The sequence below is a fragment of the Trichechus manatus genome, unplaced genomic scaffold (genome assembly GCF_000243295.1).
Source record: "Trichechus manatus latirostris isolate Lorelei unplaced genomic scaffold, TriManLat1.0 scaffold00040, whole genome shotgun sequence".
In the NCBI taxonomy this organism is placed as follows: domain Eukaryota; kingdom Metazoa; phylum Chordata; class Mammalia; order Sirenia; family Trichechidae; genus Trichechus; species Trichechus manatus.
Window position 1 is genome coordinate 11,514,842 of NW_004443976.1, and position 5,345 is coordinate 11,520,186.

The following is a 5,345-nucleotide window of genomic DNA, read 5'->3' on the forward strand; positions in this document are numbered from 1 at the left end:
AAAAAAAAAGAGTGGAGTGCATCCTTTGGACCTGGGATCCCTGTGCTGAGAAGCTCCTGGAACCAGGAGACCGAGAGAGAGAGATATAACACTGAAGACAGCAAGAAGTGGCAGCAGAGAAACTGAGGCAACAGAGGCAAGAGACTAGCAGGAGATGGCATGGTGGGTTTCCTGGCCCATGCAGAGCAAGAAAGCTGAGCACTTTTGGGCAAGAGGCTTGCTGGTGCAGTAGGGTGCCTCCGCACACTTGGTGGAGTAGATTTGCCAACTCACGGAGCTAGAGCTGAGCACCCTTGAGCTGAGGTTTACTGGCAGAGTGGGGTGCCTCTGGGCACTTAGCAGAGTTAAAAGAGCTTTGTAACACTTGCCTGAGCAGGACAGAGGCCAGGCCAAGGGGCCAAGGGCCAGAGAGAGACTTGCCTTTGGGCAAAGCTGAGAAGAGGCTGTCCTGACCAAAGGACTGTCTCCTGAGCATTCCTGAACTTGAATTGTAATCTGTTATGTCCCTAATAAACCCCGTAACTGTGAGTATGGTCTATGAGTTCTGTGCAGCCATTGCAACAAATTATAAAACCGAGTAGAGAAGTAGAGAGTCCCGTGGGAGGGACAGTTGGTGTCAGAATTGGTAAAAAGGTTGCAGGGTGGAGCATGTCTGACCTCTGCCTCATAGGAATCAACCTTGGGCTGTTGATCTTGATTCTTCTTCCTCCTTGTGAAGTTAGAGGAGGTCAGATGCCCCCGCCACACAATTTTTACAGTTGGTGTCAGAAGCTAGATTTGTTGCAATGGCTCCAGAATCATGCAAGCATGGGACTTTATAAGAAGTGAAACTTTTGATTCTTGGATGGTTACTTTGGTTATTACCTGTAATGGCTGAAAGGAAAGTAAGAGATGTTACTCTACAGCTGAGGGGAGAAAAGTCACATCTGGAGTGGCTTGGGACAAAAGCCAGGTTGATTAAACAAGATGACTAACAGGGGGCCGGGGTCTACTGGTTCTACCCAGCCAAAGGCTGGCAGCCATACACTTAAGAGTGGGAAGATAGTCAAGGAGTGAAGAAGAGATGAAACTCTAATGTTTTAAAAAAGGTTGTGTTTACTTGAATGTGCTATGGATATTGAATGTTTCTCCTACCTAGTATTGTAAAACAGACATAAATGTATGATAGAAATGAATATTGGGTATTATAGATTACAGAAAGAGTGTAACTATGCCTTCAGCGAATACTTGATTGGATATGCTAAAAGGGGAACTAGGATTTGCCAGAAAGAAACACAGGTTGTTCATTTCAAAGCAGTAGCCCTGTGCATACCTGAGACTCACCCTAACCCTTTGGAGTCAGGAAATTTGCATTTGAAAAGACATGCAGAGCCCCCTAGAGCTGCTGAGAGAATAGGAGATGAGCATTTGAAGAGAGGACTTGCAGAGGAAGAAGAAACAACTGTTTCCCTTTTTGAATTTTGAGCAAGCGGTTTGCCTTTGTCTGCATGGAGGCAGGAAAAGTCAGTGCCCATCAGAAGAACCCCCTTCTAGGACTGGAAGTTAAAGGGAGTAGGCGAGTAGACAGGCTGGTATGCTCACTTGTGGTGACCAACTGGGTCCACTCCATGAGTGGAAGTGGGGGAGGTGTAGCAATGAAGAGACGGGCTGAGTTTGGACATGTTGACCTAGCCCACGTAGACCAGGGATGAGAATGAGAGAGAAGAGGCTGGCTGGTCTGAAGTGCCAGGAGGTATGTGTGAACTCCCAAGCCTACAATGATACCCATTGTGACCTAGCTTGGATGACTAGGGATGAGCTGACCAGAATCTGAATGAAGAGAAAGATGCTTGACACTTTGAGCTGGAGTAGATTGTGCAATTTGATAGCTTGCTCTGAACTGGATTTTGCTTATGGATGCAGATGCTCAAAATTCCAACCAGAAGAGAAGATTTGTCAGACAAGAAACGTGCTTGTCTCCTCAAAGTACTGGTTTGATAGGGAAGGGCAATTTAAACATTGGCTATCTAAAACGGGGGGAGATAAAGACATCAAGTGACTTACACTCTTTCGTGGGTGTGCTTAGACTCAAAATGAGGGGGACAAGGAAGGATCGCCACTAAATAGATTCCTCTTTTCCTGATGGGTCTGGGGAAGAGAGGGTGGGGGAAGATGCTGATAGGATTATATGATTCAGTTGTGAGTGTTGATAATTAGCAGGGCTAATTGTGATAAATTTGTAATTGTAGTGGCTGTAAGTGTGAAAGGGTGGACTAAGGGGGAGGCACCACTGGACTGGAGTACAGTGGCCAAACCTAAAGTCCCTTAAGGGTTTTACTATACTGATACTGCTGTTAGTTACCTCATGAGGCTCAGAGCAAGGGAATAATCTTCTCTCAGTTAAAGTTTACCAGAGGCCAGAAAGGGTGAAGATGATATGACTTTTGGAGAACCTGATCAGGTCAGATGGACACCTGCAGCAGACCTGAATGGCTGGTACATGAGTAACCTTACCCTTAGGACTCTTTTGCCCTACTGAAGGACCAACTGTTAATGACAGTTTTTGGACTAGTAAAATGATTGGGAGGGGGAAGTTAATCCTTCATGTATGAAAGGGTCAATGACTACAAGAGCCAGGGGGTGCCTGTGGTGCAATGAATTACTTAATATGGCCTTCTAGCCATAGTCTCACATAATGACTGAGTGGGACTATGCAAATGAGTTGCTTGTGGCCCACGAAGGGGATTGGATAGCTTGCTGATAATGTAAATAAGGTGTATGGCACCCTTGTGAGGTTGAGACCATGCAAATAAGGTGTATGGAACCCTAATGAAGGGATTGGGCAGGTTTTTTTTTTCCTGCACAAACAAAGCTTTATTGAGCAAAAGTAGCTCACGAAAGGAGATGAAGAGGGACAATACAACGCTAGCCTTTGTCTCCCAGAGTAAAGGATTGACTAGGGCTTATGAAGGTTTTTAGGTGGGAAAAGGCATCATCTTTATTCATGAAAGAGGTGGGGTTATGAACATCAGGTGCGTACCCAAGAGGTAATTCAAGATGGAACCCGTAACAAAGGCTCCTGAGACTGGATGGCAAGACTTATTATGGGGTGCCACGCCTGCTAAATTCCCCCGTGGTGCCTGCTCGATTCCTGTAGCGGGTCTGTAGGTCACCTTGCAGATGTCTGCGCATGCTCCAGCGACAAGATTGGGCCGGTTCTTCTGAAAAACATCTTAGCAAGGAAGTGTATTGAGAGCTGGGTGGGTTGTTAACGGGTTTTGAGTCATTAGTTAAGCACATGTTTTTAGTTTAGGGTCCTTTGCCTAGGGGCTCAGTCCCTTTTTCCCTTCCCTATCTCATTCCCCCCTGGGAGATTTCATACTCATAATTCTTTATGAGGATATGGGGCAGAGGTCTCTTCTTCTGTAACTTCTTCAAGCTGACTAGGTTGTTGGCCTGCCTAGCAGAGTAGAAATCTCTCCCTACTCTGTCCAATGGTTGGGATGGCTCTTCACTACGGAGGGGCTGAAAGCCCTGCACTACCATTAATTTTAAATGGAACTTTTGGAGTCTAGAGATGAGTCGGTCGAGTAGCTTAAAAAAAGGCACGGGCTGAAAAGAAGCAAGAGGAGGAGGGTAACAGCATGTCCCAGCAGGGGTAAAAACCAAGTTAGCGAAGGTAAAAAGCCTTTAATTTGTTACCAGATGCTACTGCTGTCTCTTGGTCCTTGAAGCAGACCCAGCAGTTAGTTAGGTTGGCTCTCAAGCTGTTTAAGTCCGGGACAGCTGTATCAGAGAGTTGTCGTCACACTGGACCTGGGATTGGTCAGTTTTCCCATCCTGCTAGGCTTAAAATGAGCCATCCTAGAGGCAGGAAGGGAGGATCTCACCACCACCAAGAAAGAAGAGCCAGGAGTGGAGCGCATCCTTTGGACCTGGGATTCCTGTGCTGAGAAGCTCCTGGAACCAGGAGACTGGGAGAGAGCACTATAACACCAAAGATGGCAAGAAGCGGCAGCAGAGAAACGAAGGCAAGAGACTGGCAGGAGATGGTGTGGTGGGCTTCTCAGCCCACGCGGATCAAGAAAGCTGAGCGCTTTCAGGCAGGAGGCTTGCTGACAGAGTGGGGTGCCTCTGGCCACCTAGCAGCAGAGCTAAAAGAGCTTTGTAACACTAGCCCAAGTAGGGCAGAGGCCAGGCCAAGGGGCTGAGGGCCAGAGAGAGACTTGCCTGCCGGCACAGCTGAGAAGAGGCTGTCCTGATCGAAATATTTTATCCTGAGCATTCCTGAACCTGAACTGTAACCTGTTACTTCCCTAATAAACCCTATAACTGTGAGTATTGTCTGTGAGTTCTGTGTAGTCATTGCAATGAATTCTCGAACCCAGCAGAGGAGTGGAGAGTACCATGGGAGGGACGGTTGGTGTCAGAATTGGTAAAGACGGCAGAGAGAGGAGGCACGTCTGACCTCTGCCTCATAGGAATCAGCCTTGCATCTTGATTCTCCTTCCTACTTGTTAAGTCAGAGGAGGTCAGATGGATGCCCCCGCCATGCCATTTTTATGCCCTCCATAATAGGAGCATTTCCCAGCCCACACAGGGGAGGACATGTGGGGCTAAGGAAGAGAGTAGGAGTCTGTGGGCTGCAGCCTCCACGCTGAGGGCTACTCCCTTCAGGGAAGGAAGGCTACCCCCTAACAAATATCTAGTGGTGAAACCGGAGGGGACTTTGTGACTGGGAGATGGGCATCTTATCCAGGCTGGGTGGTGCTAGGCTGCAGAACACAAGTAAGAAGGAGTCCCCAGTCCTCTGTAGCTCGAGAGGGTGAGGAAGAGGACATTTCCAGTGGCCTCTCATGAAGGAGGACAGCGGTCGGAGGCGGAAATGAGAGGCTAAGGGACTCCCACACTTCCCAGGCAGCCATGAGACACACAAGGAGATGCTGTCGCCGTAGAAGGATGGGTGGTGCAGACCACTGTTGTGCTAAAGACAGACATGGCTGCTGCTTCCTGATAGGTCCTCAGTGACGGAGGAGGTTGGGGGGGAAACTGAACCCCAACCCCAAGGAGCCACACAATAGGGGTGCATCCAATATTTCTGGGGCTCTGGAGCTTATACAGATTTGTAGACCTCTTTTAGAAAAAGAATAAAAAATTAGGTACAGGGCCTTTGAGGGGCTTATGCAGGTGAGGGACCATGAAGCTTAAACTTCATTAGCTTCATGGTGAACCCACCTCTGCACACACTCGGTCTGGGCAGGGACCATCCCTTAGCAGATGTCAGCAGCATCTGAGCTAAAGCAAAAAAACACACCAAACCCACTGCTGTCGAGTCGGGTCTCACCATCTTGACCCTGTAGGACAGA